This window comes from Anopheles gambiae, chromosome 2, assembly GCF_943734735.2.
Source record: "Anopheles gambiae chromosome 2, idAnoGambNW_F1_1, whole genome shotgun sequence".
Taxonomy (NCBI): domain Eukaryota; kingdom Metazoa; phylum Arthropoda; class Insecta; order Diptera; family Culicidae; genus Anopheles; species Anopheles gambiae.
The window spans coordinates 97,196,985-97,211,645 of NC_064601.1; positions in this window are offsets into that span (position 1 = coordinate 97,196,985).

The window sequence follows — 14,661 nt, forward strand, 5'->3', positions numbered from 1 at the left end:
CCTGCAATCGATACTGAATCCAAACAGCTCCTGCAACATATACTTAACCCCTACCGGTATTTTAACCGATACTAAACCCCCATATATATATATATATATATATATATATATATATATATATATATATATATATATATATATATATACACAGAATATTGTAGATTGGTGCCCGTCCAATAACATTTAACGCTGATTACATTTACGAGCCATCGCAGTCATAGGGTCGTTCTCGCTGTATGCACGTCTTGTAAGGTCTGTTCTTATTAGTTTGTAGTTACGAAACACTATAGGAGGGACATTTATGTTGACTCTAGCCAATAGTTTTGGCGAATCTATCTCAACGACAATAAGTTTGGACATAAACGTACATTGAGTATTATCACGTCGCTTAGCAAGTGTGTCCAGATCAAACAACAAACAAATGAAGTGAAGGCTGCGTGGCAGTTGGGGACAATATCCACCAGATTTGTAGTAACACTGCGTCGAGGGAAGAAACCATGCTGGCGTGTAGAAATATAAGAACGACAGTGATACATTAGCGAGTTTTGTAAGACGATCTCAAACACCTTGGCACAAGAAGGCAAGGTGGTTATTCCGCTATAGTTCTCAGCAGAGTTTTTATCCCGTTTTTTGTATCACATAGGATTCCATGCCTTTATCACGAAACTATACCGGTCCTGGATCTGATCAGAGCCGCTATGGGAATAGATACTGATTTGGTCCTGGAACGGATACTGAATCTATACCAGTTCTGGAACTGATCATAAACCCATCCCGTACCGTACCGTAGAAAAAATGAACAATGTCCCAACAACATTAATAGAATGTATGTAAAATTCTTTCATTTATTTTATTTTAAAAAAAATTACTACTACTCGTTTAATGCGCTACCTTAGAATTTAAAATCTTTCAGATCAAATAGCATGTCATCTGATATATGCACCACGTGTACTTTATTTGCCATGCGTAGATCATTAAATTAAGAAATAAAATATCATTGCATCTACCAAATTGCGTTGATAGTTTGAAAATAATCACCTCCCTGCTCGGTCATACCCGGAGCGGCACTATTGATTTGCAACTATTTTGCATCTTTTCACAACCCGCACCGTAATATGTTGCGCCAAATGGGTTGCAAAATATGCAACCGTAATGAAAATGTATGTTTAGTGCGCATGAATGGCGTACCGTACCGTCCGGTGCATTTGACAAGTTGTGCAACCCGTTCGTAATACAATTCCCGCGCCAAGGGGACTGCGTAGTACAGAGAAAAGTGTTTTCCACCGCTGCCAGACACTCGCAGCAACGTTTCGGCGTAAATGAAATGATACGCAACCGAACGGAAATGTAGCTCGGCACACGAAGCGGACGTTCCGTTGCGCTGGCTCGAATGCTCAATCGCAGGGCCACTTGCGTTTCGATCCTTCTGCGCGGCTTCGGGTTCCGCGTAAGGTTGTTGACGTTCGAAAGTGCATACGCACCGGTACTGCCCCCCCCCCCCCCCCCCCCCCCATCGTGGGTGTCAGTTCCGCGTGCTGCAAGGTGGTCTCCGTAAGCGTTCCGCTCCCACAACGGTGATAAATAAAATGCCCCTGATTAGCTGTGGCTTGTTTTGCGTAAACAGGATCAAGCTGTTGACCGTACGATGGGCTAGCGTGCTCCGGTGCGTGCAATAACACATACGCACGCTTTCCGTTCACTCACCCAAACGCAACCAATGATGGTGATGCACACAGCGCCCAGCTGCTTTGTAAAACGAGTCTATATACACCGACGTACCAGACGGGTCGTTCCTTGCTCCCCTTTTTGCGTCCCCTTGCCATAATGTCCTTGCCATCCTTTGCGTGGTGGTGGTTTATGCACTTCCCGCACGTTCACCGTAGCGGGTAGACAGCTCCGTCACATTAGTGCATATTTTATGGTAGGTGTTAATGCGGATGAATGCCTTTCCACGTGTGCGTCCCCGGGTTGCCCGGTGTGACAGCTTCCCAAATGCTGTCCGCGTGGTCCTCAGCAACGGGCTTAGTTGGTCATGGGTGAGGTTTTAGAATAACGGGTCTGTTGAAAAATAAAACATTTGCACCATTAAACCGAGGCGCTTGGTAGGGAAAAAATAGCAATGATTTGCGCTAGTGACTCTTTAAAGCTGCCATGGGTAGCGCTTTGGGAGTATTCTTTCCCCATGCAGGCTCTGGAAGAGTGTAAAAATGATTAAAGTGTGTAAAAATAGCAATTTTTTAAACTGTTCATGTCGTAAATTTAATTTTTATTTTAAATAAAAAAAAACTTTCGTTTATGCATTCAAAAACGCATCACACTGTGGAGAATTTACCGTCCTTTAATTACCTTAAAATTACCTTAAAATAAAAATCCATAAAAAAGCTGCTAATGAAGAATGATTTCTGTTTTTCGCTGTTTTGCAGCCAAATCCCCTTCTACGACCAAACGTCAAAGCCTTCGCTTTTGAAATACTACGAAGGATGCCGCTTAGAAAGGGTGCATTAAGAAATTATCTCTACCGGACAGTCCGGTTCCAAACCGCATGCTGGGATTTTTCCCGAGCTAGACCCTTTTAGCCGAAGTGAATAGTGGTAACGTTATGTCGTCAAACATATCACCATACGTTTGGCCCATTCCCATTTTGCGCTGCTCGTTCATCATCCTGCCAGTCTGCCATCGCACGCTCGTCATGGCTCCTGCTTCAACCACTACTGCCAGCCAGTCTGCCACCGTCCGTCAGTCACTATAGTTTCATCTTATTAGCTAAATGTTCTTCACGCGTCCGCCCTTAGCAACGAGAGCTTCCGAAACCGACACACATGATCGGAGTGTGCTGTGGTGGCTGTGAACGTGGAGTCAAAACAAGTGAACAGAAGAAAAGGGATACAAAAAATACGAAAAGGACCCGAAAAATGATGAAGCCATTACGTTTTGGTTGGACGTGTTAGTGTGGTGAGGGGCTCGTTCCTTTTCACTCTGTGTATGATAGCACCAGCTCGTTGTGCTCGCTTGTGGTTGGCTTTCACTGTTTGCTATCGAGCATGAAAAGCCAATACCATCTAGTGGCGTGGTACCGATGTGAGAAAGAAGGTCGGTGGTTCTGTTACAGTTTCGGTGAACCGTGCCGTGTTAGTAAGAGTATATCACTCCTACTCAATAGGAAGTGAAAGAATGAAGTGAAAGCGATAAGAAGGCGAATTTCTTGTTACATTTGTAGCACGTCTTCATACAGCAATGTATGCGTGTTTGTGTTTGGTGTGAATTTGGGAGTGAGTTTCTTTTGCTTTCCGTGATTAGAAAGTGATAAACTTCAACGCCAAGAAACTAGGGAAAGGTTAGGCAGCGCTCTGTCAGCTAGCGAAATAAACAAACAAACAAAAAACTCTGTTCGATAGGTGTTCTATTATCTGTTTTTTTTGTCTTAAAAAAATGCCATTTCTATTCAATAAATAATTTCATATCTAATGTACACATTTTAATCGAAAATAAACACAGTTTTAAGTACCAAAAACGTGTAAACAAACGTTGAGATCAGCACAAAAGCGTAGCTTTTACTAATGCGTTTGACAGACAAAGTAAGCACTGCAATGTGGGAATCGAACTTCACTAAGGTAATGATCAGAGAATCACCGCATGCGGTAAGAAATGGGGTTTCTCTATTTTATAGGATTTTAAGGTATTGTTTTGAGATATTGTTCTTTCTTTATAAAGATAATCATTATTTGATGTGAATTTATAGATTTTACATCTGAAATAAAACCGCATACCGTAGATTCGCAGGTGCTGTCATTAACGTCAAACCCCATACAAAAGCTTGCGGCAAATTGGCATGCGACAAGGTTCCACCGTTCCCTAAGGCATTGGTCTAATGTTATTGCGCGCAACATTGTTGCTCGGAAACATATCACTGAGGTGGTCTATGAATGTTGCTGGCAACATTTGGATTTAACATTGCATAGCGTCAAAATATAGTGCAATTAACTCCGCCGGGTTTATTTTTTACCATCCACTTGCTGAATAAAGCGTTGAAATAATTATACGTACATCATCAATTGTACTAAAAATGATTGAGTTCCAGATTTAGCAGATATCAACTAAACGCACACTGCTGTTGTGTTATTTCATACGCCCCATGATCATTAACTAGGTTAATAGAAAATGTTGTCAGACAAAAATGAAATGGGTTTGCATTTGGACAGCAACGAAGTTGCGCTAGCTGTCAAATCCATACATTTTGTCAGCAACAATGTTGCGCGCAACCAATGCCTAACAAAACAAGCTAGCTAGGGCGAAAGAGATAGAGAGAGAGATTGAGAGAGAGTGAGATTTAGAAAGTATTTGACAGTGCACCTCCATCATCATCTTTGCGGTTGTTCGATAGCTGATAGAGCGCTGCCTAAGTGATATGTGAGTGTAAAGGGATGAAACTAGTACGCAGGTGTGTTAATCATCGTTGAAAGTACTGGGAGAAGCTTATTTTGTATTTAATCTTGTATAAAATTTTAAAATTTCTCATGCTTGGAACAAAAAAACTAGTTGATTCATTATCTTGTAAGTTTTTTTTTAAATATTTTTATTATTATTTATATTTTTATTGTTCCATTGTTTATGTTTTATTTGTATATTTACTATTTTTAATTTTTTTAAAATTATCATTGAGGTTTTTTCGTTAAGTCACAAGACATGAATACGAGATAAAATTCTAAACATTAGTACCATTTCATTTATAATATTTTAATATGAAATTTTCACACTTTACACATCTTTCTTCACTTGTTCTTACTCATGTCTTTCACCTTGCAATGTTCCTTTGACACCCAAAACTGCAATCAACCTTCATTAACACAGCTATTTTGTGCAATAAAGTGCCTTCAATTTAACACACATAATACGAAAAGTTTGACCTCATCTTATTATCCTTCCCCATTGTGGACGCATTTGGTGCAAAGTTGCAGAATCAAAATATGACAAAAAAGAGAGAATGAGCTAACAAAAAATGTAACTCCCAAGTAAAATGATTCTTCATTGGCACTCTCGCACTTACCACTTTGGCAGTTCGGCAAATGTTCAGCTTCTGGGTGGCGAGTGGCGAATGGGTGGGGAGGAGGCATTATTTTAACATCATTTTCACCACGCGCACTTTCTGTTTCACACTGCTTGGTTTTTGTGTTGTTTTTTGTGCTTCTCTTCTTTGCTTTTCTTTTCAGCATTTGCTTCGATTTCTGGTTTCCCGCGTTCGAGTTTGTTCATTCGCGGTAGGAATGAGATTGAAAATGAAAATTCAAAAGTTTTGTGAAACACTTTTTATCTTCCACCTTTTCTCTCGCCTTCCGTTTCTTCTTCACTGACCCATCCTAGCCTATGTTCTATGCTGCATGTTGCGTTGTTCGAGTAAAACTTTGCTGCCAGCTCGTCCTAGAAACTCCCACCGTTCGCCCTTAGTAGCAAAGACAACATACGCGTACAATGGAAAAAGGCGGAATTGGGCGTGTGAACAAGTGAAAGTTTTTTAGTGCAAGTGTTTCCTTTTTTTTTGATGCTGGATTCACCATCAGTGGTGTTTTTTTCTCTTTTTTCTGTTTCTTGTTTGCTTGAAACGTTCGTTGAGTGTGTTTTTCAAATCAATTTCTTTCAGTTTCACCTCTCAGCTGGTGTTTTTTTTTTTGTTTGTTTATTCTTTCATTTACTTTCCCTAAAAGAGATTTGAGCAGAAAAATGCAAAAGAATAAGATGAGTTTTTCCACCTCCATACGCTACTTGTGAGGTGGCATATGGTTGGAAATAGGAAAGAAAAAAGTGACACGCAAATTGAGATTGTAAACAGTGGGAGAAAGTGACTTTTCTCTATCGCGACAAGAGCACCCCGACAGTTGCAAATGTGACCCACGAAGTCGAACGTCAAATCGTATTGTTCGCAAGGGTGTTGCAGAAGCTCTCTTCATCATCATCATCAACATCATGTTCACCATCAGATCGAGAAGTGGAAAATTTTGATTGAGTTCCAGAAAGCAAAACAATTATATTAAAGTTTCTCAATGGTGTGAGGTGAAGGCAGGGTCGGTGATCGTCAGGAGGCACCCTCTTGGTAATGGTGTTCATGAAGCAGCTTTCTTTGGTTTTGCTATTCTTTCTCCTACTTTTTTTGTTACTGAGAATGACTTGAATTACTTGACGCATCATTCTGTGGTGAGAGATGAAAAAAGGTATAAAAAATGAGAGGAAAGTAGACTGTAGAATATGAGGAATAAGATTGTGAATAAGAGGGAGCAACGATTACTGACCAATTGGCTGCTGTACGCGGAAGTCAAGTTAGCTTTTCGTTCCTGCAAAGTTATAACGTTACTGGGAGGAGTAAAAAAATTGCATCGAAGCATTGTGTTTTCTTGTCTGCTTGCTTAAGAAAGTTTGATTTTCTACTTTATTTCTTTCTAATGTTTTATTGTAGTTTTTTCTCTTCTTTTGAACTTAATATCTATACATACTCTGATCAAACACAATGAAGTTAGAGAGTTCCTTAAATTTTTATTTTTATTGTTATTTTATGGATATTTTATACCTCTTAAGTATGCATTTTATTTATTCACTGTTAATTTTCTAATTAATTTTAATTTTCTTAATTTTCTAAATTAAAGAACAATTACAAAAATTAAGTATAAAAATAATTTAATTGTGTTTTTAGAAGATATAATCCAAAGGAATAAAACAAATTATTTGATATCATTATTGAAAAAATAAGTGGAAACCAATAAAAAACTGCATGAAAATAGTTAAAAAGTAAAATAATTTCAAATAAATAAGAGAACCGAAGAGTGCAATCGAAAATCAAAATATCAAGCAAAAAACGTTAAACTAGCTTTTGTATCAGACTACTCAAACACATTCGCACGAAAGCGTAAGGCCAGCGCGCAAAACGCGATCTGAATAACTCGACTAAAGTATGATAATTTGTTTATTTAAACGGATGAATAATTTGACCCACCCACCCCCCAAAAAAAGGGGCACGATAATGAGCACCGTCCCTTGAAAACATTCGCTGCATAACAATTAGCATTCGTCGGGAAAATGCTGCTTGTTTCTTGCCTTTTTTTTTTGGTCACATCCAAAATGCAAAATGTCTGCTCATTTCCTTTCTGACTGTTTCATCGGAGTCATCTATTTCGGATGGCCACTTTCTTGACGGGACAGTTTCGGTCCCAGTTCCAACAACGCTGCACAACTAAGAAAACTCTGGCCTTGGGGAAAGTTTGTGTACCAGGGACACTTCCTCATCGCGTAATGGCTATCCATTTTTAGAGGATTATTTCATTTCCACCCCGTTGTTCTTTTGTGTGTGCGTGTCTTGCAGATCGTTGTGTTGAACCAGAAAAGGAGTTTGTTTTTTAGTACAAACCAACCATTTGAAAGACACAGCCCTCCGATTCCAAAGTCAATTAATATTGGAGGCGAAAAAGGCATTCGCTTTTTTTGTTTTATGCCACTCCTGGGACACGGGATCGGTATGGTTTCCTTAAGTTTTTGCTAAATCGATCAATAAGTAAAAAGTGAAAACGAAAAGTGGCAAAAGTGTAAGCATTCACAATAAAATGGATATAATATTTACGCTTACCGATTGGGCCGATCTTTTGTCCCTGTTTCCCCTTTTTCAAACCTCCTAAACGATGCTTCGATCCTGTGCCAAGTTGTGTGTATCATTTTTTATTTTAATTCCCGTGTGTACAATTTACCTTTCCGATGTTGTGCCCCCCCCCCCCGCCTTCTTTTTTTGTTGCGCCAGCATACCTTGGTAGGAAATGTGTTTTATAGAAGGAAAATATTATTGACTACCTTTTGCTCTCCGGGAGGAAGAATAAAAAAAACACACTCCCAAAGAACCGTTTCGCAATAAGTCATCCCCAGGACTGGGCCAAATTCCCATATGTCTCCTCCGTTGCTCTCTGTTTCCTTCGCGCTTCAGTCTACGGGCGGCTGGAACAGTGTTGCCTTTCCCCAAGCAAACTACCGACGGTTGCAGTAATAAACCTATAAAATGTCAACAGGAGATCGTAAAAAGATGAAATGTGGTACAGATGTACGATGATGTTTCGTTTACTGTTGCCTGTGCCCCATTCCCGTGCCGAACTGGTACCAATAATCAGTTTGTTATCTCGCCAGAGCAATAGAGAGCTGTTTCGATGTAAGGGAGGGCAGTTTTGCGGTGCTATCTTCGGGAAAGGACTAACATGTTTTTTGAATTTTGTGATGGTCATCATCATACATGGGACATACAACTGCTGCTCGTTTCATCAAGTTGAAATGATAAATAAAGTTATGACGACACTAACCATTTGAGGGAGTTTCCTCAGCCTACAATTGCATTAGAATGTTTATAGTTTATGGGTTTATACGGTATACACTTTAAAAACCCCTTTTTTCTTGAAAATAAGCTTAAAATGATACCCTTTATTGTAATTAACTCATCTTTATTTCTGTTCAATGTATTCATAATTTGAAATTTACACTAAAAAATGTGACATTTTACTAATTTTATATCAAATCTAAACATTGAAACGCTAAAACAACCTTCCAAAGCTTTCGCTCAAGTGTCCACCAATTCAGCCAGGTCACCCCAAAAACCCAAAACCAACTCCATCAGCGTCCATTTTCCAGGCTCGAAAAACCTTCGGTAATACGATCAGCGGCGGGCATCAAATGCCAGCGCAAACGCGGCCCAGCCGCGCCACCCAATACGCTAAATGGGCATTTATTATTTAAAAGGCAACAATTAAATCATTTCGTTTCGACTGGTAACAACGGTTTCGCCGTTGCGGTGCTTTTCTTTGCCCGACCCGTCCGACCGCTCCCACCGCTCGCCATCAATCGCCAAAGCTCGGCTCGGCTCGGCGAATGCAAAAGGTTTTGTGCTAAATGGAGGATTAAATTGCGAGTGCTCGAAATTGTTGTGCAAATTGTTTTCCATTTTCGAGCGAGAATGTGGGTACGCTGATGAAACAATCTTCTTCTGCTCCTTCTCCAGTGGAATGCCCGTTTTGCCCGCAAAAACTGAGTCGAGCGGTGAGGGTTAGATGGGTCTCAAGAGATGAAATCCAATTCCAGCATAAGCGGTTGAGCAGTTTTCGTAATGCTTGTTTTTTTTCTCTAAACCAAAACAGTCCACCGTGACCGTGTACCATGGGGTTATGGGTTGGTCAAAAAATTAACCACCAATTAAAACCCACTAATCATCGTGCTTACATCGTTCGAAACCCTTGCTGTGCCGGTGGTCACGAAAATCTTTCAATGACGCGTTTATGTTTCACACTCAACAACAACATGTTTTTCCTGCCCTCTCTGCTACTAAACATACCCCTCTGTGTCAAATCCCACTCTGAACAGCACGACGCTAATGAGAAGGAAACCCTCGTTTTGGTGATTTTCTGACTCATTAACTGTTTTGGCGTCCTTTTTGCTGGCGGTTGGTGGTGGAAAGCGATTCCGCTGGAAGGTGAAACGTATGGTGTGAGCCACAAACAAATAGCCTCGGTTCCCCCCGCATACTGTTTCATGGCACGACTTTGCTCTAATACCGTCCTTAGGCACGTGTAGCATATTTACAGGTTCGCTCTCCACCCCGTCTCCGCTCGGGCGTTGGTCAAGTGTTTGGAGGGGAACCGAACGAAAAGGGGCTCTGTGGGTTGTGAGGGCTGTGGCTAACATTAGTTAATGTTTTTGTTCCTGACTTCCGTTCTTGGTGGGGTGTAGCAAACAAAACCCTCTGCAATCGATTTGATACGGTCAAACGGGATGATAAATATCACAGTTTAACAAATCACGCCCAGAAGGTTTGCTTGAGACAAGAAAAAATATCAGGAGGAATTATACATCAGATCGAATTTAAAAAAAGTCTTTAAAGTTTATTTTATTGAAACATTTGTTTCCTCTTTCCTTTTTCTAAATTTTCTTTAACGTACTTTTTAAATTTGACGTAATGTTTCACCTTTCGACAGTTCTTTCCAGTGTAATCGAAGTAGCCGTTGATATACATTTTTCAAATTGTACGTTAAACCCTTTAAAATTTCTCATTCAGATGCAGAACAATCTCTTATTACAGTTTAAAATTACAAACTGTTCAACTATTAGCAACAAACATCACATGACAAATAACCCGATCTATCTGCACGACCATGTCACACGCTAATTACCCGTTTATTTCAGGTAATCTAAACCCTACTCGGAATTATATCCCTCACGCCCTTAAGGGCCACCCGCCACCAGGAACGCAAATCGGGCGCATTAAAACTAATTCGCACCACGGTATGATCGCGGTAATGAAAATGAAATACGACCAGACCGTTCACGGCGTGCACTGGGTCCCGGAGTTGGAAATTTATGAAATCCATTAATTCCTACATCCGTTAATGACATCGAAGACTAATGGACGATCATTTGTTGCCCTATTGCCCTACTGCGCTGACGGCTCGAAGCGGTGGCAGAGGAGAGAGAGAGAGAGCAAAATGATGGATTTTTCATAATTCTTGTCCAGTGAAGCGATGGGGGTCAAAAGCCTTCGTTAGCTTTTTGAAAAATCTCCTCCCTTTCCGATGGCTGGAATGGGAATGGGATGAGACAATACAGCGGAGAGTATCATTAGACCAACAGTTGTTTTTAAAAGAATATAATTTCACAGTTAACGACACCATTAACCCGAAGAGCGAACCTGAACTGACGGTGCGCTTTGAATTCGTCCTCTTCCCACTGTGCAACAACCACTTACCAAGTACCGGAGTGCTCGTTCGGCTTGACGTTTATGCAAACGTACAAGAAGCGACCGTGAGGTAATTATCTACATGTCACGTTCATACCCCCTCGCTTTGTGCCATTTCGGGTGAGTTGTTTCCGCTGAGGTGGGGTGGCATTTTTTTTTCTTCTGCTCGTATCGTTCCACTTCCCGGTAGCTACCTTTTGTGAAGATTGTGAGAAGTCAACCGAGCGGAAACCTAGCTTTCTATTGAAGAGTGAAATGTACCCGTGCTTCAAGAAACAAAACAGAGGAAAACGGCCAACCCCCTCCCTCCGCCTCAAAGGCACGCAGTGAACGAAAATATTTTCTTATCATTATGCGCCTTTGATCAGGATGATTTTTCTGGCGAAATATTATCGCGACCGTTCATCACCAGGCAGGAGCGGTGGCATCTTTTGCCCCCGGGGGCCGGAGATGACTATCGTAGCTGGGGTGGCTAGCTTCCCGGTAAAGAAAAATACCAGATAACCAGGTTAGCAGCAGTCCCGTCCCATACAAGCAGCCCTGTGCTGTACTGAGACAGTTGGTAGTAGCTGTCTTTGCTATTCTTTCCTGTCCCATCGTACGTCCCTAAGGGGGAAGCCCGTTACTAAAGGTTACGGTAGAGCACAAAGAACGGGAACGGGAACGGACGGAAACGGCGAGTGGTATGAAGCCTTTTTACTTCCCAAACACTGATCAAAGGCTGCAACCCGGCCCGAACGGGGTGACGGTTGACGTGGATCGGTACGGTCTGCCGATGATCGGTTGGCAAAATAAATTGGCAAACAAAGAATAACATTTGGATCACCTGGAATCAACGGGGTGAAAGGTACAAAAAGTGGTAAGAGCATTCAGTGAGTTTAAAGAGGAATTCATTTCACTGTCACTGATATTTTACTGTTTTTTTGAATTCTTAATCAATTTAATATTAAGTATTTAAAACGGTAAGGAAATAGGTCAAACTGAACCCAAATCAAGGAATGGAAAAAGATCATAGAAAGCATACGCGTTAACGCCTAAAGGTATGCATTCCGCTATGTTTAACTTCACTAGAGCACTTGGTGAATTAGTGTTTAGGGATAGCATTAAGGAACAAATTGTAAGCAATCAAACAAAATTGAAAGCATTATCAAACACATCAGACCAATCGCCTCAACAACAACTAGACATCGTCATCCGTGGCACGATCTTCTACCGGTCTCTTCAATTTCTTGGCTTCGCGGATGACATCGACATCATCGGCAGGAGAACAGCGAAGGTGTGTCAAGCGTACAACGGACTCAAACGCGAAGCGGCAAGAATTGGATTGACAATCAATGCGACGAAAACGAAATAACTGCTTACCGGAGACTCAGACTATCTAGGAAGCAGTGTATTAGTTGAGGGCGACAATCTCGAGGTAGTAAAGGAGTTTTGCTATCTATGGGCGGTCTCAGTTACTTCGGAAAACAACATCAGCAGCGAAATCCGGAGATGCATTGTTCAGGGGAATCGGGCATACTATGGGCTTAACCGACTGCTGAGATCCAGAAGACTTCGAGCCCGCACGAAATGTGAGATATATCGCACACTGATTCGCCCGGTGGTCCTCTATGGACACGAGTCCTGGACCATCCGAGCGGAGAATGCAAACGCTCCGGGCGTGTTTGAGCGACGCATCCTCCGGATCATGCTAGATCAGGTGAGACCTGTCAAAGATCGGGTGTCTACATGGATGAGAGGCTGCGGTCAGGGATCGGAATTATTGTTGACCAGGCCATGTCTCACCGACGTGCTCTATCGTGAGCAGGCCAACAAGAGAGAGAAAGAGAGAGAAAGAGAAAGGGAAAGAGGGAGAGATAAAGAGAAAGGGAAAGAGGGAGAGATAGAGAGTTAGAGAGAGAGGGAGAGAGAGATAGAGAGTGTGAGAGAGAGAGAGAGAGAGAGAGAACAGAATGATCAGTCCTGGCTTCTAGCAGTGGTCGGTTCCTGACTGCTGCTTCCCCCCGATGTAGGCACCAAATCTTGGACAAGTCCTACTTCACCTGATTCAGCCTACGAACACGATGTGCTTCCCTACGCCTAGCGCCATACTGTGGATAGCTGTTAAACATCTTCTTGGTAAGGCATCGCCTCCATATTCCATGCTCAAACACATCGCCAAGGATCCAGAGGATGTGTCGCTTCAATACGCCCAAAGCATTTGCATCCTCCTCTCGGGTGCTGCAAGACTCGCGTCTATAGAGCAATCGTTCTAGAGCAACTTCCGTCGTCAAACTTTGTGACGAAAAGGACAATTTTCTATTAAAAATGTGCGTAAAGTTTCACGTAGAGAGCCAACTAGAGAGTGGAAATGAGTGCAAATGCTATGAAACATATGGTTTCTATTAACTTGCCCAAGAGGAATGATAATCTCATACGTAGTTAAGAGGTGAATGAGACCAACACGTTCGAAGTCTCTGTATCGATTAACATTCAGAGATGACGTGCATTACATTATAAAACATCACATTCAAAGAAACACTTGCAGAAACTGTACTATTAAATTGTTATTAATCCAGCGCCAGTTAATCAAAAGGCAGACAAACTAAAACTTAGCTTAAAATATTGCCTATAAATCATTGTGTTAACATAAAACATCTGTTGCTAAACTCATTATTTGCATTCGAACGTAAACCATCATCACCTGATGCTGCACAAACAGAACTGGCCTGTATGACTGCTTGACGCATTCGTTTCCAGTCCGCAGGCCAGAGCAAACTGAAAGAACATCACTCACACACACACACTCGCACACACACTCGCACACACAATTGTTAAAAAAGTTCAATCCAATTAAATAAAATTTATGATAATTTTTAATAAAGTTTAAACAATTAATTACCCGGCACACATCATTATCGTTGACATAATTTAAGCGCCACCATTTGGTGGCCTTATTACGGGGTACCGCTCGCTTGTTCCGTTTATTGGTGTGCTAACACACATTCACAGTCACAGCACCGGATAGCGGGGTTTTTTTGTTCGCTTCCCAATCGAGCCGGGGGATTTATGTCGCTATCGAAAGAGTCAGTTTATTTAGTGCACTTATTGCGTTTTTTTGTGGAAGTGTGAATGTCTGTGTGTGTGTGTGTGTTTGTGTCATTTGTGGCGTGTAAATAAATTTCTGCTTCTGCTTTTGAGCGATATAACTACCTCCACTACCATAGTGGCGTCTGTTTCAATGCACTGGGAAAGGCAAAAAGGGAGTGAGACGAAAAACAACAATTGTTCAAATCAGTATTATGGTGGTTAATGAAAGGGTTATGAAATCATACTACGAAGGTGCCCTTTTCTTTTTTGACTGCATTTATTACAATTGTTTTCGCTTCAGGTGGAGATAATTAATAGTTTTTTATTCAACGGAAGTTTGATGTATATGATTCGACTCAATTTAACAATATTTTGGAAGCTTACAATGAGCTTAATAAATACATTATAATTAAGACGTGAATAACTGCTTGGCTATTTATCTAACTTTAGTATTTCAACGATGATCAAAAACTTTCCAAGTATTGTTGAATGACTTCCACATACTTTAGAGCTTTGCTCTCAATTTATTGACTATTTAGTGCACAATTAACCATAAAATAGCTTCAAAAGTATTGAAAGAGCAGTAAAATCCTTTCAATAAGATGTAAAGAACAAACGTAAAGTTATCCTGATATTATTTTCATGAATTTAGCAAACAAAATCATAGCTTTTTACTATTTATTCTCATCTTTTAAGCTTAATGATCTCTAACTTTCCTTAAACTTAGGAATCTCTCCATAAATTTCTTTCCTACAATTTAAACATTCTGTAAAAAGTAAAAACAGAGCTCCAAAATTTAAGCCACATCAATCGAAAGAATATAGACTCCTTGGCGAAAAACACCCCAAAAC